Below are 24,461 nucleotides of genomic sequence, written 5' to 3'. Positions count from 1 at the left end.
AGCACCATCTATTAAAGAGGCTTTCTTTCAGTGAAGTGACTAGGTCCCTTGTATGGCTGCATTTGCTTGGATTTTTTGGTACATCTTCTTATCTGTTCCACTGATCCTAAGGTCTGTTTTTTTTTTCCCAGTACGATGCTGTTTTTATCAAAGTAGATTTGTAGTATAATCTTAAGTCAGAGATTGTGATCCTCCTGCCTTGGCTTTGTTGCCTACGATTGTTTTTTCTGTTTTAGGTTCCAAATGAATTTTGGAACCAAGATTCTTCTACTTCCAAATGAATTTTTTGGAATGTTTTCTCTAGTTCTGTGAGATATGCTATTGGTATTTTGATTAGGATTTCATTAAACTGATGTAACAATTTTGGGGATGTGGCCAATTTCTCTATGTTAGTTCTTCCGACTCATATGCAAGATATTTCTTTCCATTTTGTGACATTCCCTTCAATCTCCTTTTATGGAGTGTCATAATTTTCAATGTATAGATCTTTCACTTCTTTTGTTAGATTGATTCCTAAGTGTTTCATTTTTTTGAGCCTATTGTGAAAGTTGTTGGTTCCCTAATTTCTCTCTCAGTGAGTTTGTTTTTTGCGTATAGGAAGGCTACTGATTTTTGAGTGTTGACTTTATATCCATCTACACTACTGAATTCAGTTATTAAATCTAGAAGTCTTTTGGTGGAGTTTTGGGGTCTTCTATGTAGAGTATCATGTCATCTGTGAATAATGATAATTTAATTTCTTCCTTTTCTTATTCCTTTTATTTTTTTCTTGTATAGTTGCTCTGGCCAATGTTTCCAGAACTATACTAAATAGGAGTGGTAGACATTGTTTTGTTCCTGACTTTAGAGTGAAAGCTTTCAATTATTGACCATTTAATATGATGTTGGGTATTGGCTTGTCATAGGTGATTTTTGTCAAATAGAAATAAAGACCATCTCTTCTGATATTCTGTAGGGTTTTTAGCATGAATGGTTGTGCCAAATGTTTTTTCTTGTCTATTTAGATGATCATGTGATTTTTGTCTTTGACTCTGTTGATATAGTGTATGACATGTATCAATTTGGCAGGTTCCTACATCCTTGGATGAATTCTACTTGATCATGGCATTTAATCTTCTTGATTTGCTGCATTCTGTTTGCCAGTATCTTATTGAGGATTTTTGTGTCTATGTTCATTAGAGAGATTGGCCTGTAGTTTTGTTTTTTGGTTGGAATCTCATTCTATTAAAAAGAATTTGCACAACAAAAGAAATCACCAACAGAGTGAAAAGATAACACACAGAATGGGAAAAAAATCTTAGTAAGTTTTCCCTTAGACAAAGGCCTACTATCTAGAACACATAACTGAAAAAAAATCAGACCTCCCAAATTTAAAGACCCATCCCAAAAATGACAAATGGCAAATAAATATATGAAAAAATGGTCAAAATCACTGGTCATTCATGAAATGCAAATTAAAACAACTTTAAGATTTCATCTCACCCTAGAAAGAATGGCTATCATCAATAAATCAACAAATAATCAATGCTGGTGGAGTTGTGGGGGAAAAAGGAGCCCTTTTCCACTGTTGGTGGAAGTGTAGACTGGTGCACCCACTCTGGAAATCAATGTGGAGATTCCTCAAAAAAAAAACCCCAAAACTAGGCATCTCCTTTTGGGTTTTTTCTTGGAAGAATTAAAAAACATCATACTACAGCAATATATGCCCACCCATGTTTATAGCAACACAGCTTGTAATAGCTAAGTCTTGGAAACAACTTGAATGCTCATCATCTTAAGGATGGATAAAAAGATGTAGGATTTTTCATACAATGGAGTACTACTGAGCCATACAGAAGGATAAACATGAGACATTTCTAGGTAAATGGAAGGGCTTGGAGACCATACTACTAAGTAAAGTAAATTGGCCATACATTATAAATATTGCATTGCCTCTCTGGTATGAGTAACTGTAAGTGTAAGTAGCAATCAAAACATAGAATAGGTATTGTGAAATAGGAAGATATTTTTCAGAAGGAAATACAAATAAAAAAGCAAAGGGAAACTAGCAGAGAGGAAGAAGGAAGGAAAAAGAAAAAATATAAAATGGAAACAAAGTTTTTTAAATAAGGGAAGTAAGAGGATCTGAAGGAACTGTAGGGGAATGAGACAAAAAGAAACTTAGATGTATCATGTACAGTTACAAGTTCCCTGTGATGAATGTGATCATTATGTATATTTATATTACACCAATAAACAATAAAAATCAGAAGTAAATATTCACTATCACAACTATTCAGTCAAAAATCCAAACTTAAAATTCTGGGGAACAGGGGGTAATTGGCAGAAAAAAGATGGGCTTTAAAAAAATCTTGTGATAAATCCTACTGAGGGCAGCCCCTGCCTCTACAGGTAAACTGTATAGTAAGAGTGATTAGAAAAATGGAGAGAGAGAGAGAAACAGAGAGACAGAGACAGAGAGAGTCGGACAGGGAGAAGGAGGGAGGGAGAGAGAGAGAGACAGAGAGAGAGAGGGAGAGAGAGAAAGCGAGAGCTAGACAGACAGACAGACAGACAGACAGACAGGGAGAGAGAGAGTGTGCCCAGAGAGACACCCACTAGCACAGTACCATGGGAATTTGTCAGAAAGAATTAACAAAACAAGGAGGAAGCCAGAAATATAAAAATCAGCTCCCCTCACCCACCTCTGCAAAGGACATAAGGAATGGTCACCTAAGGACTCTTATTTAATATATAAAAGACACACAACTACACATATACACTTGTGTGTACATTCTCAATTTAGCATCACCATACCTGTACCAGATACACACATGTCGCATCCCTCGCAGAAGTATGTATAGTCTTAGAAGAGGTGCTGAGCTTAGGAAACAGAGGAAGAAGCCACTCTAGGATTTAAAGTACATTTAAAATTGTTTTACAAGTAATTTTCTATGCACTTTTGATTGAAAACCATTTTCTAGTTCTCTGCATTAGAATTGGTGATTCAAAATTCAAAATCTTCCCTACACTTCCAAAAATAACATTCATAAATTCTAACCGTAATATATACTTTGGGAAGTGACAGTAGATCATATCAGAGGTGTGACAATCGGGAAGTTCAGCAGCGATGCTAATAGTCAGCCTTCTGATGGACTGGTGGTTTGACCAAGTTGCAGCTTGTCCTCCAAAGGATCATTCTTGATTTTCAAATTTATCTTCACGCATAATGCAAGCTGGTCACTTTTGGCTGGTCTGTGTGATGCAGTCATTCTTCATGGTACTTCTCTGTCTACTTCAGTTCACTGGTAAGCAGTGGCTTTTCATGAGCATTTGCTCCTACAGCCTGGGATCCTGTTGCTATATAAAAATTAGGATGGCATCAGCAGAGGCTACCAGCGGGAGGCTGGTTCTTGTCTTCTCTACTTAGTAGCTAGGTAGAAGTACTTAACCTCACTGGGTCAGCAGTGCCTTAGCTATTCAAGGCAGAACTGGACCAAATGTTCTCCTATGCTCCTTCCAAAAGGGCTGTATTTCTATGGAACTGTTAAAACTTTGTGCTGTCTTTGGGTGTAAGAATTAGTGTCTTTTAAAAGTATCCTCTGCTTTTTGCATGTTACACAATGAACATTTATTGCTAACTAAAATTATTTAATAAGGAATGTGCACTGTTCATACTTCTGTTCCCCCAGTTATTAAAAATTGTTGACATGTTAGCATTACAAATTTGAGAACTTTTTGCTACCATAACTCAGGTTTTCAATTTTGTTTGTGATAGGGATTGAACTCATGGCCCCCCACATGCTAGGCAAGATCTCTACAACTGAATTATATTCTCAGTTTATCTTTTATTTTGAGACAGGGTCTCTCTAAATTGCTAAGGTACCCAAACTGGGCTGAAGTTATGATTCTCCTTCCTTTGTTGCCCAAGTAGCTGGGCAAATGTAATATAAGAATGATCTTAATTCTGAATCTTTAGTAACTCCAGCAAACTGATATTCTAAAGTAGAACAGAGGAAATCTCTGTTCTTCCAAATATCACTAAAGTTATAGATTTTAGTTAGCACTGTCTAGATAACCTTATAGTTTTTGTTTTGCTTTATTGTTCCTATCACACTCTGACTAGATTGGCAAGTGTAAGTCATTATTTCATGTTATAATTTTTGAGTTATCAAATTTAAATTCCATTATCACAATGATTTGATTTTTAAAATAGGATGCTCTTTTTAGTACAGTCATATTTTAGACCCAGAAAAGATGAAAAAATATATCAATAACAAATGGTTGTTTCTTCCTTTCTATTTATACCACTGTAAATTGTACTTGAATCCTAATGAAAATAGCATTTTTACCTACTGACTTAATTCACTAATGCACAAAAATAGAGGAGAAGGTAAAATTATGGAAACCTTTATAGAATCACTAGAAATTAAGCATGTACTTTTGACAATATAACAGTGGAAATATCTAAAAACTATGAGTGATTTAACAGAATAATTAAAAATTTTTTTGTGAATATCAAGTACACAAGTTGATTAATCAAGAAGCCGATCTAATATAAACATTAGGAAGTGTAAATGCCAATCTAATTTTTTTTACCTTTAAGAGGAATGTTTTCTTAAAGTTACTTACTGTACAATTTCTCTCCTGTTACCTTGAAGATTTCTGTCATGAAAACAATAACTCATGTCAGACGTTTTGAAATAGCAGGCTTTCTCAGTTATTATATTTTCTCTCACTGTTAAATAAAATTCATGTCCTCTTGAGTCACAATTTTTATTGTTCTAGTGGTTCCTGGTGGACTCTGAAGTGTTAATTAGTTTGTCACTTGACTGCCTAAAGAGTGCTGTGACACGCAAAAGTGAGATGTGACTTTAAAAGCCACTGATATATTAGATGTGTACTTACCTTTTCTATTGGGGAATTCTCTTCAGTTTTGAGATAAAGTTGCCACTGATCTAGCTGTGCACTTAGCAAAGATATGGCTTGTGAGTTCTGTCCTACTGATAATGTCTGGGAATTTCACATGTATAAACCTCAGTCAATGGAAACGTTATTTGGCTTTCTCTAGAAATTACTTTCCTGGAATTTACCAGCAAGCACATTCTCCTTATTTCTCAGCACCCTAGGAATACATTAGTGTCTCTATGTGTGTATATACCTTTGCTTCTGAGCATATCTACTCATTCCAGTTGTCTCGTGCTTAGACTGGATCATTCTATGGTATATTTTCAGAAATTTCTCAAAGATTCTTAATCACCAGCTCTGGGAGCTGGCTTAGTAACGCTGGCTACCTTCACTTCTCTGTATCACCTCTTGGCTTATCAGGAGGCCTGAATTTGGAAGTGTCAGGAAAACCCATTGCCTCAGTTTCCCTTTGACTGCCATTTTTCATCTTATCAGAGCTCAAAGAGCCTTTTGTTTGCCTCACTTGTTACCTCTCTTCTGCCTACTTTCTATGAAGCCACTAGCTTGCCCAGAAGTTTGCCCATACACAAGATCTGCTCACTACTCAAAGCACATAGTAGGCACATCCAAGGAACCATATGTGTCATCAAACTACTTCTGCATGGTCACTGCGGAAAGAGAACCTATTTTTGTTATCTATTACTCAAAAACATTGTAAATCACAATCAGTATTTTTCAACGTTCTCCTGGTTCTTTGGACTCCGCTGGGAGATAGGTCCATTCCACTTTGTGTTGGCTGTTGTCTCTCAGGTAGCTGTGTCCCACTGGGACTAAAACATTCATGATGGCTTCTTCCACCCATCTGGTACTTCAACTGGGGTGGAAACTGGCTGGAGATCGCCTGTGCTTCTTTTTCGTTGTGCAGTCTCTTATCGTGTTAAAATCTAGCCCAGGTTTCATGTCTGGTTTCTAAGAAAGTGAAAATGTAAGCTCAGGCCTTCTTCAGTGGTAGCCCAAGAAGCCCCACTAAACTCTCATTGTTTCCTTCACTTGGTCAGAGCAAGTTCTCAGCCAGCTCAGATCCAAGTGGGAAAGAGATAGTTTCTGCATCTTCTTTTCTTACTAAGAAATGCATTTGAAAAAATTTTTATTAGCGTGCTTCACTAACACAAAATGGTCAGGTTCATTTTGGAAATTAGGTATATACATTTAATGAATCTGGATCATTTTCAGTCCTATTACCCATTCACCCCCTTTCACCTCTCTGAATCCTCTTTCCCATGTCCAGAATTCTACCTCTCAGTTTCCTGTCATCTCTTATTTATTCATTTACTTGATTTCTCATATAAGAAAAAATACATGATATTCACCCTTATTAGTCTGAAATTTTTTCTTTTTTCTTAACTAATGGTTGTTCTCCAGTTCCATCCATTTCCATAAAAATTACATGATCTCATGATTCTTTATAGCTGAAAAATATTACACTGTGTGTATATATGTCACATTTTCTTTTCCTATTCATTTTTTTGTGGCCATGTAGGCTGTTTGCACAGCTTAGCTATTGTGAATTGTGTTGCTATAAATATGTGTATACATGTGTTGCTATTTCATGACATCTAATTTTTTTTAGGAATATACCCAGTAGTTGTATGGCTGGATCAAATGATATTTCTATATTTAGTTTTTTGAGGGAACTCCATCCTGATTTCCATAGTGGTTGTACTAGTTTAAATTCCCACCAGAAGGAATTATTCCTTTTCCCTGAATTCTTACCAACATTCACTGTTTTGTGTTTTGTGTTCTTGATGATAGCCTTTCTGAGTGGGGAGAGATGGAATCTCAAAGTAGTTTTGATTTGCATTTCTCTAACGACTAAAAATGTTCAACTTTGTCTTTTATATTCTTATTGACCATTTGTACTATTCTTTTGAGAAGTGCCTATTCAGCTCATTTGGCTACTTTTTGTTTGAGTTACTTGGATTTTGGGTGTTTTGTTTTGTTTTTTGTATTGGAAATTGAACTCAGAGTCTCACGCTTGCTGGGCACACGTTGTGCTGCTGAGCTACATCGCCAGCCCCTGGGTGTTAATTTTCTCACTATTTTACACATCCTAGAACTTAGTCTTACATCTGAAAATTAGCTAGGAAACATTTTTCTGTCATTTATGAGGATTGTCTCTTTACTTTGTTGTGTCTTTTGCTGTTCAGAAGCTTTGTAATTTGACATAATCCCACTTGTTGATTTCTGGTATTATTTCCTGTGGTTTGGAGTCTTATTTAGGAAGCCTTTGTTTGTTCCTATGTTATCTGCCAGCGGTTTAGAAGTTTCTAGTTTAATATATAAGTCTCTGATCTACTTTCATGTGATTTCAATACAGGTTAAGGGACAGAGATCTAGTTTTATTCTTTTGCATGTTTTCATACAGTTCTCCCGCCACTCTTTGTTAAAGTTTTTCTTTTTCTCAAGCATAAATTTTTAATCCTTTTGTCAAAAATCAGATGGTTGTAGATTCATGGGTTTTTCTATGTTTTTCACTCTATTCCACTGGTCTACGTGTCTGCTTTTATCTCGGACCTTTTTCTTGTTAGTATGGCTTTGTAGTACATCTTAAAATACAGTATTCTGAGGTCCTCAGCATTGCTCTTTTGGTTCAGGATTGCCTAGGCCATTGTGGGTCTTTTCTGGTCTACAGGAATCATAGGATTGTATTTTCTATGTAAAGTTGTGTGAAAAATGATGTTGGTATTTTAATAGAAATTGTACTGAATCTACAGATCATTTTTGGTAATTTTCACAAGATTAGTTCTTCTGATCCATGAAAAAGTCTTACTATTTTCTAATATTTTCTTCAATGTTCTGTATTCTACTTCTTGATGGAAAGAATGGTATGCATATACAGAGAGAAGGTAATTTTTATAGACAAAATTGAAATTACCTGTTGTGGCACCTAATCAGTGTCACTGGTGATTCACGTGTTATTTATGTTCCTACTTAATTATGTAGAGATTATTTTTCCATGTTTCAACCCTGTCTGAATGACATGCCTCTCTTTCTTTCTTCTTTTACAAAGCACAGAAGGACCAGGGGGTACAATAGCAAAGCTCTTCCATTGGTGACTATATTGGTATTACCTTTGGTAGCTATTTCAATAGTACCTTTTCCTCTTAAAAGTCTAATTATTTAAAAACAAAAACTTAGTGGTATGTCAGGTAATTTCTAAGTCTTTTTTTTTTACAATGAATTTTTTTATTTTAAAGAAAATAATACCAAACAAAATAAAACAGGATAAAGCCAATTAAAACAAAACCATGAAAGTAATATAGAACTTCAAAACAAGGTAACAGGAAATCAACAATGGCTACCATATTGCCTCTTGTTATCTTCAAAATAGCTGCCCATACCATCGACATAATAAAACCAAACTAAACAGAACAGAATAAAATCAATCAAAACAAAGCAATGAAAGTGAAACAGGGCTTCAAAACAAGATAAAAGGAGATTAACAATGGCTACCATAACATATCTTATTGTCTTTGGAATAGCTACCCATGCCATCAGATATAATGAAATCAAACAAAACAAAATAGAACAAAACCAAACCAAACCAAATAATGAAAATGATACAGAACAGACAAGATAATAGAGAATTAACAATGGCTACCACCTTCAGAAGGAAGTCCCCCATTGTTGCTATATTGCATATTGTTATCCTCTAAATAGATGCTCAAACAGCCTGAAGCCTGTAAAGTCAATCAAACAATACAGGAATTAAGTTTTGTTTTGTTTTTTTTTTTTACTTCAGTGGCTGTCATCTCAGCCTGTCTTTCTCCAAATCATTCATTTGCGTGGGCAGAGTGGGACTTGTCACTGCTTGTCTCCCAGACTGCATGCTGACTGGCTCATAGCAAGGGGTTGGCCTGGCCCATGACTGCCATTGGTTCACAGGAAGTGGTTGGCCCAGTCCACAACTGCTGCTGGCTCACGGGAAAGGATTGGCCTGGCCCACCACCATTACTGGTTCACTGGAAGGGTTAGCTTCTTTTTGGCTCTCTTCCCAGGATGCATGGCTGCTGTTGGATCACAGGAAATGGTTGGCCTTGTACACAACCACTGCAGGCTCACAGGAAAGGCGTGGCTTCTTCTTGGTTCTATTCATTGGATGCATGGCCACTGCTGGCTTACAGCAAGGGGTTGTCCCAGCCCACAACTGCTGCTGGCTTACAGCAAGGGGTTGACCCAGCCCATGATTGCTCCCAGCTCACAGGAAGGCGTTGACTTCTTCTTGGTTCTCTTGCTGGTACACACGGCTGCTACTGGCTTACAAGAAGGAGTTGGCTCAGTCCACTACTCTCACCGGCTCACAGTAATTAGTTAGCTTCTTCTTGGTTCTCTTTCTGGGGTGTATGGCCACCACTGGCTCACAAGAAGAGATTGATGCAGCCCACCACTGCTACTGGCTCACAGAAAGGGGGTGGCTTCTTTTTGGTTGGTTCTCTTCCTGGGACCCTAAGTAGATTCATGGGTATATAAACACTGCTATAACTATCCAAGTGTTCTTGTCATGTAATCTTTTCTCAAGTCATTTTATAAGAAATACATTAACAAGAAGTTAGAGTTGGCTACTTGCAAAATTAACATCATTGTCCTAGAATTTTAATATGTAAGAAATATAGTAAAATTTCCATTGTTCTTCTGGAGCTGCTATTAAAAGGACCTGTTGACATTTCATTCCCTGGGGAGACCTGTCAAGCATTTCTGTCTCATTATCTCCTAGAGTTTTCCTGATGAAAAAAAGTCTATGGACTTTAACATTTACCCTCTCCCATCCCTTCTCAAGAGTTCTTAAATTAAAAACAAGTGTAGACTCAGTCTTTGGATAAAAGTGTTTCTTCCTTTTTATTGCCCTCACTTTTTTTTTTTTTTTTTTTGGTTCTATTAAAAGATTTTCTCCTAAAGTCAAGGGAATTTTTAAGCACTGTTTTAGAGATAAATCTAAGAGTCTCAATTTCTGTGTTTTAGTGTTAAATAAAATGAACTTATTTGCCATTTGCCCTTTTCTCAGCAGGGAAATCATTATTCAGATGACTGAAAGCTACACCCTCTCACCTCAATTTATAGATATTTTGGAACCTCTTTCAGCATCTCTACAGGAGCAATTAAAGCAGTAAAGGAATTTGCATACTTAATTTGTCATAAGTGTGAAGTAAAGCCACCTAAGAAACTAAGAAGTTTCTCATCATTCTATTACTATCACTTCATTCCACATGAATCATTTAACCAGAACAAAACTAGTCTCATCCACTGGATGCTGGGGAGAGTGTTACATGAGGCAGAAGAGAGTATTCAGAGAGGTATCATCAGCCAAGCAGCAGGCAGCAAGTTAATAGTTAGGAGACGAGGTCTAGCAAAAATGTTAAAGTTCTTCAGAAACTACCCTGCCCTAGGGAGGGGAAATGCAGGCATATAAATTTTTGGATCACCAATTTTGGTCTCTTAGAGGCAAGAAAGTCTGTCATAGCACAGTGTTGAGTTGCTGTTCAAGGATTCAAGAGGCTACTGTAATTTGGATCCTGAATGTCCCTGTAAAGCATATGTTTTGAAGGCTTGGTCACCAGCCTATACTATTGGGAGGTGACAGGAAAACCTTGAAGTGGTTGATTTTGGTGGAAGGAAGTTAGGGACTGACACATGCCCTTGCAACTCGTATTGGGGTCCAAAGCAACAAGGCAAAGTGAACATGAATCAAAACCTCTGAAGTCATGAGGCAAAATAAACCTTTCCTCATTTTAAACTGAATATTTCATGTAGTCTGTAACAGTAATAGAAAGCTAACTAACACAGGAGGAGACTGAAATTTCAAATAGGTCTTCAGAAGCCACGTTATGTTGTCTTTTAACCAACTGTCAGAGGATGGGAGAAATCAGGGCTTATTTTAATCTAGTCTGATTTTATTATTCAGAGTATTTCTGTTTTTTTTTTTTTCTTTTTCCTTTTTATTGGTACCGGGGATCAAACTCACAACTGCCTGCTTGCAAGGCAAGCGCTTATGCCGCTGAGCTAAATTCCCAGTCCCTCAGAGTCCCTCTTAATTGTCCAGTCCCTCTTAATTGTGATCCACAGGATGCAGAATTTTAAGTGGAGTTTTTGACCAGAAAAAATATTTAAATGCTGTAGGTACAGACATTCTTTCCAAGCTATATGCCTGCCATCCAAGCACTTGTGAAACTGAGGCAATAGGATTGTTGTGAGTTTTAGGACAGCCTGTGACACATAGTGAGTTCAAGGACAGCCTGAACCACTACCAAGATCCTGTCTCAAAAAAAAAAAAATAAATAAATAAATAAAATAAAACAGAACGACAGTAATACAATGATAATAAAAACAAGATGACAGTGATGTGACAAGGTTAGACTGTGTTGAGGGTTTAAAGGTATGGAATGGTTGCTGAGGGAAGAGGAAATCTTACTTCTAAGTTGCAATTAAAACTGGGATAGATGAAGACCACTGAAATCCTCATATCATACAGTGGCTAGATACGGTCCCTCACTTCCAGTGAATTCTTAGTCCTTGAATTCAAGCCTTTGCAGTTGTGTTACCCTAGACTTAGCAGAGAAGGCAAGAATTAAATAAATTATACAATCTGATTTCTCCCCAAAATAAACTCTGGAATTCAATAGACTATAATAGAAAGGATTTTGTACATTCTATTAGCTTTAAAAAAATCTCGTCAGAAAAATAATGGTGCTATAATTTTTCTGGAAGCTTTCCTTTTTGGTCTTTATATCTATAATCATTTCAAGTCAACAAATACTATATTAAATATCCTTTGTGTGCCCCAGTATTATATTAAATGTTTTGAGCAAAGCCAAATAAGAATACTTAACTCTTGCTATTTCCCATTCATCGAGCATTAATTTTGCCAAACATATACTCTTTTTTTAATGAATATGTCTTACTTAATTCTCACAACAATTATTCAAGATGTTGAATCCAGTTACTACTGCTGTTTACTACTGTTATACAACATATAACCCAAAATCTTAGGAACTTAAAATGACCATTTGATAATTCTTCTGTGTGTCAAGAATTCAGGCAGAGCACAAAGGGAATGGTCTGTGCATGATTCAGGAACTAAGGCCTCAGCTGTGACAATTTAAGAGCTGGAGGGCTAGAATTACCTGGAGGTGTCCTTACCTATCTAGCAGCTGACACAAGTCATAGGCAAAGGGTGTTCCTGGAACACCAACATTTGGCTTTTCCATGGCACCTGAGCGTCCTTATAGCATGGTGGCCTCAGGATCTCCAACAGCAAGTATTCTAACTTATGAAGATGAAGCTTCACTGACTTTTATAAATAGCTTCCAAGTCTTACAGCATTATTTGCAATGCATTTCATTTGCTACAATTGAATAGCAAATCCAACTTAAACTCATAGAGTACATAGATCCATGGCTTGAAAGGGAGTGTCAGAAAATTTATAGCCATGCATTAAAACAGTCATAGTTGAAGCAAGCCTAGTCTGAGAACCAGCACCATGAATAGCCCCCACTCAACTGGGAACAGCCAGCCCCCAATCCCTTCTGGTGTGCAGGTTGGCAAACAAGAAATACCAATCCCTACCCTCCCACTCCCTCGTAAGTGATCAGCTTATCCTGAGAAACACAGGCTAGGATGATAGCTTTGGAGGTAAAATGCAATAGGATGCCTGTGGTGCTTTGTTGTTTCACTTACGTTGCAGGTCTATGGCCAGTGGTCTGATCATAGGATCAGAGGATAGCGGTACACAGTGTGACATCTAGGGGGATCTCCTGAGGGTTGCAGCCATGGTTGATTCCCTATGGTCTTGTTTTCGAAGTCCTATATTGTTTCCATTGTTTTGTTGGGCTGGGTTTTGTTTGATTATGTTAAATCTGATGGCAGGGGAAGCTATTTCAAGAATAGCAAAATATATTATGGTAGCCATTTTGGATTTACTGCATTTGGAGGTCCTTTATTGCATTCATTGTTTTGTTTTTATTGTTTCTGTTCTATTCCATTCTGTTTGATTTTTACTGTGTTTGAAATTATCTGCAGGTATTTTGAAGAATCAAAAGGCATTATAGTAACTATTGTTGATTTTGTAATGTTTTGAAGTCCTCTATCTCTTACGCTAGTTTATTTTGATTGGCTTTTTCTGTTTTACCCTCTTTAAAATAAAAATAAAAATAAACAGTCATAGTCTATCTTCATACAAAACACACTTGCCTCCTCCGAGGATCTCTTAACAGTGATATCTATAAAACCATAAGGCTGGGCCTGAGGTCTAGTATATCATCATCAAAAGCAAAAATATGCATGATGATAGCTGCTCAGATATAATTTTTTAGGTGAGGGTATTCAAGTGTACTTTCTATTAATCTAAAGAGCTAAGAGTTAAAGAAACAAATTATCTATCCCATACACATACACCTTACCACTCACCCAAAGGGGAAGTACATACAGGTTAACTCTAATATATACACTGACCCAGAAATGTGGAAGTAGATCATAGCATTTCTGAAATTCAGTAATGCATGTCACCAGTTTCTTGATCAAAGCTCAGTTCTAGTGTTTAGCAGTTTACCTCTGTTGTTTCCAACTGTGCTCACTGAACCCTGTTCTATCTTTTAAAATAGCCTTTCTTTCCCACAATAATTAGCCCATATTTACAAATGAATACATTTCTCATCCCTATTTCTTTCCCTAGTGGTCCAATCCAAAGGCTTCCCTTCATTTTTCAGTATTTCTTTTCCTCTTAGTAAAATCAGACATGCTTTTGTCAGTACAACTCTTTGTGGATTTTTCTGAATCTTACTTGAGTTCATACCCCTAGATTGAAACCGTAATTGTTAGGTGTACTATTGTAATCCCAGCTATTTAGAAAGTTGAGGCAGGAGGATTGTAAGTCTAAGCCCAGCCTGTATAACTTAGGCCTTATCTCAAAACAAAATAAACAGTGCTGGGGATATAGCTCAGTGGTAGGGTGCTTGCCTAGCATGTGTGAGGCCTTGGATCCAATGCCCTATATCACAAAATCACAAAACAAAGCAAAAAACAGAAGTTCTCTTTAAGACAACCCCTATTTTATCTTGGAGTCCCTTGGAGTTTCCGATCCTAGAAGCTCTTTAACAGGTAGAATCTATGATATGCCTGTAAGATTCTTAGAAGTTCTTTTGTATATTTGAAAAGCTTCTGAGGTGCCACCTTTGATCTTGCTGAGGTGTTAACAGATGGTCTTTATTATTAAATCTTTTTTTAGTTTTTATATTTTATTAATACAGTACATGTTTATCACTTAATGATTACATTCCTTATGGGTAGTTGGTATATATAACAACTCCTCTATCTCTTAGTCCCTTTCCCATTTGAACAAAATGTATCTTCCTACTTCTTATTATCTATCTTTTTTTCTCTTTACTTATATTTTGACTTTCTCATATAAGAGAAACCATGTGATATTTAAACTTGTGTGTCTGATTTATTTGACTTACCATTATGGTCTCAAAGTACATCCTACCAATGATTCAAATTTATCCTTCTTTATGGCAAAATAGTATTTGGTAGTACGTAAATAGCACATTCTCTTTCTCCATTTGTTTATGGACACATAGGCTGCTTCCAAGTGTCAGCTATTGAGAATTATGGTGCTATGAGCACGGGTATGCGTGTATCACTATGATGTGATGTCTTCCACTCTTTTAGGAAGATACCTATAAGAAGACTGGGTCAAATGGAATTTCTAGTTTTATGTTTTTCAGGAACCTCCATACTGATTTCCAGAGTGGTTGTACTGTTTACATTCCCATCAACAATATAGGAGCACTCTTTTTCCTCCCATAGCCTTATCACCATTTGCTATTTAATTTCTTGATGATGGTTATTCTTTCCAGAATAAGATGACATCTTGCAGTTGTTTTAATTTGTATCTCTCTGATGGGCAGTGATGCTGAATATTTTTTATGTATTAATTGGCCTTTCTTAACAAATGATCCTACAGCTCCCCTTTTAGATTTGATCTCTCCTCCAGAACCACTAGTTAGTTTGAAAATTTTTTGCCACTTGGAGATACCAGGAACTCAAAAAGTTGTACTTTTGAACCTAGCAACTCTGGGTCCTTGTAGTTCTCAAAATTTTGCTTATGAACTAGAAGGTTTGTATTTTAGTTAAGCCCTCTTCCCTTGTAATTTATCATAGGTAACATGAAGAAGCCAGATGGTCCTTTTAATATTTCACAAGAAAATCTGCCTAACTAGGTCACCAAATTGTTTAGATGCATTGCTTATTTTTTTCTTTATTACCACATGGGACAATAAGACCAAACCTACCAATAGGTTATACAATTTTGATTTTCTCTAGCTTTGTAGAACATTTGCTTTTTTTTCTTTAAGTCCTTACCAAAAGTCTCAACTACCAATGTAAGGCTTACACTAGTAGTCTCATTAAATACTGTTTAGTTACAGCTAGACAGTTATCTCAATGCCAATATCCCATGCTTTAGAGTTTCAGTGTAGTACCACTGTTACTTCTAGGTAATAAATTTCTGTTCTATTTGTTATTTCTACATAGATGGCTACTACTTAAATTAGTGGCCTAAATCAGCCATTTATTATGCTCTTATTCTTGGGCTCAGGAATTTGGGTGGTGACGAGTAGAAATAGTTAATGTACTCAACTGGGAAGACTTCATAAGCATATGAGACCTTCAAGTTGAGGGCTAGAATCATTTGCAGGTGTCTTCACCCACATGCCTAGCAAGGGATGCTGCCTGTTGGCTGGGACTTCAGCTGAGGCTTTCTCCTGGAACAACTAACGTGGTCTCTTCATTCAATCTGGGCTTTCTTATAGCATGGTGGCCTCAGAGTGGCTAGTCTTCTTAAATGATCACTGAAGGCTCAAATGTGACTAACTCAGTGAACAAAGTAAAGGCAAGGCAAACATTACTTTCATGACCTAGTCTCAGGAGTTACCAAGGATCATCCCTCATCCATCCTATTGGTTACAAATAAGTCACAAATATACCCAGTTTCAAAAGGAAGATAGAGACACTCTGCCTTCTCATGGAAGGACTGTCCATTTGTGCACATGTTTTAAAGCACTGAGTATTGTCTTATTTTGAAGACGTTAAACAAGTAGGCTGAATCCAAATCTCTCAATCATGAATGTGTGTTGCTTCCAAATGGGCTAGAACATAAAGAATAATTACAGAAAGGAAACCATTTTGTATTAAAAGATAAATTGTTTAAATTGGACCTGGAAAGAAATGATGAAACAATCATTCTGGATGTTAATAAAAATTTTAGATCATTTTGATTTGTTGTTATAAAATAAAGTGTTCATAATCATCAATCACTTGGCTTTCTTAAAATCAACCCAGACTGGGAAATATGTTAGGTCAGAAAGAAGGGAAACTAGAGGCATTTTCTATATGCTTTGGAATGAGTGGAAGGTGAAAACCTTGATGGTGGTGAGGAAAGGGCTGGGCATGTCCAGAATTACAAAGGCCAGTTTGCTTAAGGAGAGGAGGGAGGTAGGTGTGGGGTAAGGTCCTGACTGGAAAGATGGAGACGGGTTGTGAAGGCTGCATGCCATGTGTAGTCAATTGGGCTTCACCTAACAGAGCCTTATAAGGTTCCTGAGCAAAAAAGTCAAATGATTTCATCTTTGTTTAAGATACATAATTATGTAAATAGTATGATTATGTAAATTATATAGTAATGTGAACTAATCTGTATTTAAGACAGAATTAATTTCAAGATGCTAGTTGGGTTGGAATGTGGTAAGACTGCAAACAGAGAACTAGAGGATAATCATCTGGCATGATGTTATTTTATTTCAGATGCATTTTTTTAGAGAAGCATTAATTTTTTTTCCCTTAGCTTTCTGCTCCTTTAAAAAACCTGACTCTCTGAACTGCATTCTATGACTTATTAAATTATTTATATGGTTATACCTTTATTCTATAAAAATTTTTATATAGTTTAAAAGTAATATGTAATATCACAGTAATTTTTCAAAAGGTCAAGATCAGACAAAGACAATTTTTTTTTTCCAAAAAATTTACCAAAAACTATTATGGAACACTATGACCCTTTGAGTTTCTTTAATTAGGCTACAAGTTTGATGCGGAGTATCCTGGAAGCCAAAGCAAAAATACAACAAAAAACCATAAATTACTATGAAACTTGTATCACCCAAAAGACAAAAGATACGTAATTTCCCGTGGAGAAGTGGAGTGATTGCAGTCATGGGTTTGAAACCAGGTACCACATATAAATCCAATGCAAGTAGTCATTTGATTCTGATTTGGTAACAAGTGGCAAATTAGATACACTGAGAAAAGTCAGGACAGTACTTTGCCTTCAAGACATGAAGATGATCAAAGGAGGCATCAAGGAAGGAATTATAAAGAAAAAGGGTGAATCTGTCACAGCAGGTCCTGGCCAGGGTACAGTGAGAAGTCAAGAGGGACATTACAGGGGGTCTCATCTCACTCTGCACCTCACAGTAAGCCCATATTAAAAATATGTGGAGCTTCTGTTTTTAAACATTTTATTGTAAGACTGCTATTAGTACATGTTTACCGTACATAATGATTACATTTATCATAATGATTACATTATCCATTTGTACATGTACATAATACATCTTAATTTGCTTTTTGCCCTGTTTTTAAACAATAGGTATTTCATAAGAGATTATAAATCTTCTATTATGTGCATATTTTTAATCCACACATAATAAAAATGTAACTATTGAAGATCCCATTGCTTTAATTTATTGACTTGTAGCAAAGAACCATATTGATGATAAAATCCTAACTGCAAAACAGCTTTAGTGTAGAAATCATTCCAAGGTCCCTGAAAAGTCAGAAAATCTGCAGAACCAAGTGTGCTACTGTGCCTAGTCTATGAATCTTTGCCAGTCTGATGTCTGACGTTAATATTCCTTCCCTCTCATTTTTGCCTTTTTCTTTTCACTAATGATTCTATTTTTGAAATATAAGTATTTAATGCAAATGGCCAGGATAATTTTCAGAGAAACATACTTAAAGCAAAACATCTGACAGTCCTGTGCTGGGTGGTAATGACTCTTGCATGCGGCAGTCTGAATCTCCTGATAGACACATTTCTCCCATCATAAAAGCACCCGAAGCATTGGTGTATAAACAAAACCTCATTTAGTCTTCCTTTTTGGAGCAAGAACAATTTGACGCCTAAATTTATGGCTTATATTAAAAGCTCAGGAGTCTGAGATCCACCATTTGAAGCATACTATCTTTATTCCCCTCTTTTTCCTAAACCTTCAAAGGAGTACATTGTTTTTTTCTTAAGCATCATTTTCCTAGTACTTAAAGTCCTTTTGGTACCAAAGGTAGAAAAATTGAATTTTATTCACATTTTCTTGATTCTACCTCTCATGTGCAGGAAGTGATGATAAATAGTAAAGGGAGGTGAGATAACAAAGGAGGTAAAATCAGTCACAGGTACTAGTTCTAGGCATGATCCCATTGCTGCATCTCTCTAAAGGGGAGAGGATCAAGAATGTTTTATACGAGTGGTGGGAAGTTTGGTTCTTGGAAACAGGAGCAATTATTTTAGCAATATTAGACATTTGACATATTCAAAATAGCTATAAAATAGTTAGAAACATATTTAGTTATAGTACACATTAGTACCCAACCAAATTTTCGGTGAGTAGCAGAAGAAATATTTTGAAGAAATACCTTAAAGGAGTTATGGGTATCCATTGAATGGAATGTACCTTCCTGTAGCAGAAAGAAAACATCTTATTCCTCTTTCTGGATCAAATAAGACATCTTCCTGGAAAAGAACTAAAGTGGAGTCTCTGTACACACACACACACACACACACACACACACACACGTGTACCATAACAGTTAAAGAGAGGAACTTCTACTTGATCATTTTCAAATGATATAGAGGTCAGCTCTACAGTGTTCTCACATGGTGAAGACTGTCACCATCTGCCCCATGATTCTCTTTTCCTCCACTTCTAAAGTTGTAATGGCTTTTATGTTTCTCTTCATTACCAGCAACTCCTATATAAACAACGAGGCTAGTGATGCCCCTGCTTCTGCCTAGGGTTTGAGACAAGAGCTCACGGTCTAAGATGCTGTGACTTATTTACGTTATCCCATTGAGGTGGTTTCTAGCAGAAGCTGTACTGATTTCTTGAGAAATAGTTTGAAAAGAAAGCTTTAGCTCAGAAATCCAGAGTAATGGAAGAATGATAGAGAACAGAGTTGATGCACATAAAAATGATTAAAAATACTTGCCAGTCTTCATTCTAGCAGGTCATGGACTGGCAGGACATTTATCACCTTAATACTCCAAAAAGAAGGCTTCACATGAGAAGAACAGCTTTTGTATAAGATTGATCTGTTGGAATAATAGAAAAAGCCCAAAGGGAAGCCTGACATCTTGAGCTGTAAGATAAACAAATCTGTACAAGTCCCCAGTCTGTGTTTAAATTCTTTGCTTTTTCAAAGGGTAGCTAAAATAGAATTCTGTGTGATGTTGGAAAGAGGGCTAAACAGAAGGCCAGGAGATCAGATTCTGCCTTGAGTGTCCTGTGCCTCTTTTTTTGAGTTTGAATTTTCTCCTTTGTAAAAACAAGAATAATGAGTACTGTCATGAATCTCATAGATCTCTTCCAGGTCTTTTGTTGGCATTAGGGTAGGAGATACAGAAAGGACAACTAAACAACACAGAAAGCTGCTGGATGAGAATGGAGAAACCAGGACAACTATCAAAATATCAGAAAACCAATAGATGTAGGTAACTCTCCCCTAAAGATCCCCAGGCATGTGTAAAAGCAAAAGTACGTGACCTTGGTCTGTGCTGAATCTCTTTGTATTGTGATTCTGAGCCCTGCTCCAGTAGACTTTGAACACCATGACATTCCTCTAAAAATCTTGTATAGTCACCCCTCCAGGAGTGAGCTGAGTCATGTCTCCGCTCGGCCATGACAACTGTCAGTCCTCAACTATAGATCCTCCCATAATAGCAGGCCTCAAGAACCCAGTATTTGCCCTATCAGGATCATGTACTCTGCACTATGCTTCCCCCACTCTGTGGAGTGTAATTCATTTCTTTAATAAATCTTACTTTTCTTACTCCTTTTGAAGTCTGCTAAGTTCTTTTTATGGAATACCAAGAATCTGGAAATAATTCCCCTGAAACCTTCCATCTGATATAAGTATGAAATAGGGCAATGTATAAAGTAACAATACACAGAATGCTTAGCACATAGCAGCTACTGGAATTAAGTGTATTTTCTTACTTAAACACTGTGACAGCCTCATAGGAATTCTCATTTTTCTATAAATAAGGACACTTAAGTTTAGAGAGGCTGAGAATTTGTAAATAATCATTGTGTAGCATTTAGAATTGGAAGGATTTAATGGTCATTTTGTTCAATCCCACCATCTGAGGGAGATACCGCTCTGCTTTCTTACATTCCTCCTTTTATTCTAAGTCACTTGTCTTCACTGTGTACTGGTTCCTTTCCCTTCACCAGTGACTTCATCATTGCCTGAAACAGTCCTCTGTCCTGTACTTTATCCTGCTCTTAAACATCTTCTAGAGTTGACTCAGACACTGCTGAGGGGATGTAATATTGCATTCACCTCTGTATTTCTAGCATCACCATAAATCTAGCCACTGATTGACAGACAAATATTTACTCAGTGAAGGATCGAATGCAGGAAATTGAGGCCCAAAGAAATGAAGTGAGTGGGCCAATGCCATGAGACAAAGTGGGTCTCGAAGCATCCAAATCTATCACTCTTTCTACTACATCTTTGGGTGTTAACTTCATTTCTTGTTCAAAAGAATGGATTTTGAAATTGAATATTTTAATCATAATCCATTAATTAAAACCTCAGTGATTCCCTAAATGAGTTATCCACTGTAAAAATAGAGTGATATTTTGGTTAAGAAAAAATTAGCCAAGGGGAAAATTAAGATGACTAAAATAAGATTTGGGACCAATTAATGATATGAGAGTGAGCAGCTAAAAGCAGTATTCAGATATTAGAGAGAAGGCTCAGGGCTGCTTTATATTAATTTTTGCAGCATATGGGGTATTTTGTGTGAATCCATTTTGAAGAGTACGAACTCTACTATTCAGCTATGCAAAGTTCAGTATTTTCTGTCAGGATACAGCCATATTAAACTGAGAGGTGAAAAAATGCAAGAATAAAAAATTATTATATAAAGAGCAGTATTAATAAATTATGTTCAGGAGAACCTGTAACACAGAGGGAGCATTATCATTTTAGGATGAAAATTTTGTTCATCTTTTAAGAATTGAGATAATTTCAAAAATGATGTCACCATGCCACAGCACTGATAGATGGTGTTATTCATGTCCCTGGGATAATTCATTTTCTTTTTTGCCAGTTTAGTATAAAGCAATCACTATGCCACCTAGTGTTTATTAAAATTCATTGACAAATGATATACAACAACATCAAAGGAAATATGTCACACTTAGAGTATGATTTATTCTTTCAACTTAGGGCATGGTAACCTGGAAAATGAATCTAGCATCTCATTAGAAATGAGCCAGCTAAGATAAATCTGAAGTAGAAAAAAAAGAAAGAAATGACCATGTGTATTTTTAAAACTCTTCCAGGCAGGCATTTTTAAGCATCTACAAGAGTATGAAGGATAGTATAACAAATCTCAAATTTCATCACTTGCTTTTTAACAATTATCAATTCAGGGCCAATTTTGGCCCATTTACACTCTTCTCTCTAACTAGATTATTTTGAGACAAGCTCATTTTTTATTGAAGCAAGTCTTATGATGTTCTTTGATCCAGAAACATATTAATATGCATCCCTAAAGCATGAGAACTCTTTTAAAATACAACCAGAGCATAATTATTAAACCTAACCACATTAACAATAATTTCTTAATTTTATCAACCAGTTAATGCTCATATTTGATTATTTTATAATTTTTAAAATACCTTATTTATTTGAATTAAGATCTAAATAAAGTCAATATATTGCAATTTGTTCATGTACCTCTTAAAATTTCCTTTTATTCACAGATTTCCCATCTTCCATTTTTTCTTCATTATTAGTTACTAAGGACACTGAGATACTTGTCTATTAGTTTTCCATATTTGAATCTCTGTAATCTATGATGTAACATGTTTTTCTTTCTTATGTTTCCTCTAAACTGGGTAGTGAGCACTTTCCTTAGCAAAGACTTGATTGATCAAGTTCATGGTTTTGTGGGTAAAAGTCTCTAATGGGTGTCATGTCTTTTACCATGAGATACATACTGTCTGGTGATCTCTCTGTACTATCAACACGGTTAGTAATGAGTTCCTAACTCTAGATTTACTTTGTGAAGGTTTGTGAATAAGGTGGTGTTCTAATTTGCTCACTTTTTCTTTATTCATTAGCTAAAATGCTTTCAAACTTTCCATCAATCATTGTCACAAGGCAAAATACGTGCATGATTTCATTTTACCTTAACAGCTTTCAAAATAAACAGTTAATTCCCTACCATGTTCCACATGTGACCAATGAAATTTTTTAGCACTATTGACTAATGAATTGAAACACATTTGATATTTTTCAGTTAACTGTAGTTATTCCTTTGCTGTTTGAAGGATTCCATCTTGACCATCTGGAGACTGTTCAGTTGAGTTTTTGAGATCTTTGACATGATATTTTATATTTTTAACATGATTTCAGCCTAACATGATATTTTAGGCTTATCTTGTACATTTCTCACCTTAGACCTGAAAGCAACCATTTATACAAGAAGCTGTGGTTACTTGAACACACAATAGTTTTATCGTTTACTTTGTGAACACTAATGGTTCTTATTACTACCTGAGTTATTGCTATTAAACCCTCTTAAGGGACAAAAATATTACATATGAGACTGAATACATGTTTTTCAATTGTATTCTTAGTTCATGTTTATCTTTTGGTTGAAATATTGGTATAGAATTTTACTTCTTTAGTTTTTACCTTTTATCCTCATGCCAAAAGATTTAGTTTTCAACATTTAGAAAATTCTTCGTATAATTTTTTTCAATATATTATGTAACAGTTTCAGAATGACAATACCAATGCTATTAAAATTTGGTTGTGAGAAGCAGTTTAAGATTTCCTATTTGTTTTTAAGGATACAGACCAGAGAAATGTATCTTATATTACTATATTTTATAGTTACTTGAAATGATTCTCCTTTCTGCTTTATGCCACTAATTTGATGAACAGTTAAACGTATTCATTTCACTTTGCCTTGATTTATAGGATTACATTAAAATATGTTATAGTCATTTAGACTGTACTGTGTCACATTACAACTATATATGGTCACCCTCATATTCGTCATGAAGTATCAGTTCTACATTTAAATATATATACTCAATACTTATTACTATCTTCATGTTATTTAGTTGTCTGAACCATTTGCTAATCCATTCTTTTCAAGGACTCAAGAGAACAATACTCTCTGAATTTTTGCATAATCATAATGATTTATGTATAACTTTAAACTTAAATGTCTGTTTGCCTAGATACAAAACCCTTGCTCATATTTTCCTAGCATTTGTGATATATTACTCTGTGATCTTCTAGAACAAAACGTTACCATGCCAGTTTAATTGCCAGTCTTATTTTCTTCTTAATGAGTGGTTTAGTCATTTTTCTTTGATGTCTAAAGGTTTTATTTTTCCTCTTGAAGTTCAATAGATTTCCTAAATTGTGACTTATTTTGGCTGCTTTGTATTTGTCTTCCAAGTATTTTCTTTAAATATATAGATTCATATCTTCTATATATTGGGAACATTTGCCTGAACTCTAGTTTCAGTTCTTGCTTTGATGATTTCCTTTGAGAGCTCCTATTATATAAGACGTATTTTAGTTTGTTGTGTGTGGCTGTAATGGGATGCTTAAGATGGAGTAATTTTTAGTGAATAGAAGTATATTTGATCCTGGTTGAGGAGTCTGAGAAGTCTAAGGGCATGGAAAATATCTAGAAAGGGTCTTTTTGCTAGGTCACAACACAGAGAAAGGGAAGCAGAAGTATGTGTGAAACAGGAAAATTGATCTGAATTTATCCTTTATTGGGAGTTCATTCCCCCAATAACTCACTCCTGAGGTAATGGCCCTCATGCACACTCATGAGAGAAGGATCTTTGTGACCTAATCACCTCCTAAAGATTTCTTTCTCTTTTTTTTTTGTACTGGCACTGGAGAACCCAGAACCTTCACACTGAGCCCTTTTAAAATTTTTTATTTTGAGATAGGAAGCTCAGTCGCTGAGGTGCTCAGGCTGAACTTGAATTGTGATCCTGCTGCTTTAACTTTCCAGACAGGCATATGTCACCACTCTTGGCTCGCCTCACCTCTTCTGAATATGTTCACAATGGTGATTATATTTCATCATGAATTTTGAGGGGACTTTAATCCATAGCAACAATTAGTTGTCTGTACTTTCTCTTTAATCTTTGCCCTTTAATTTTTTAAATTTCTACTTTTTATTTTCCTCCCAGTCTCTT

General features: G+C 35.9%; 1 protein-coding gene across 1 annotated transcript in view; it reads left to right on the top strand.

Annotated features, from left to right (window-relative positions):
- Positions 1 to 24,461, top strand: part of LOC134473484 (endogenous retrovirus group K member 5 Gag polyprotein-like) — a 97,741-nt gene that overhangs the window by 16,801 nt on the left and 56,479 nt on the right. Inside the window, exon 1 of the transcript XR_010043731.1 lies at positions 1 to 24,461. This exon is cut by the window's left edge and continues 16,801 nt beyond it; it is cut by the window's right edge and continues 14,890 nt beyond it. The gene's annotated coding sequence lies outside the window, so the exon portion shown is untranslated.

Source organism: Cavia porcellus, unplaced genomic scaffold (genome assembly GCF_034190915.1).
Source record: "Cavia porcellus strain 051 isolate PalLab524CR breed Dunkin Hartley unplaced genomic scaffold, mCavPor4.1 scaffold_27, whole genome shotgun sequence".
Classification (NCBI taxonomy): Eukaryota; Metazoa; Chordata; class Mammalia; order Rodentia; family Caviidae; genus Cavia; species Cavia porcellus.
Note: the sequence above shows the minus strand (reverse complement) of the source record. Positions and strands in the feature narration are given on the sequence as shown.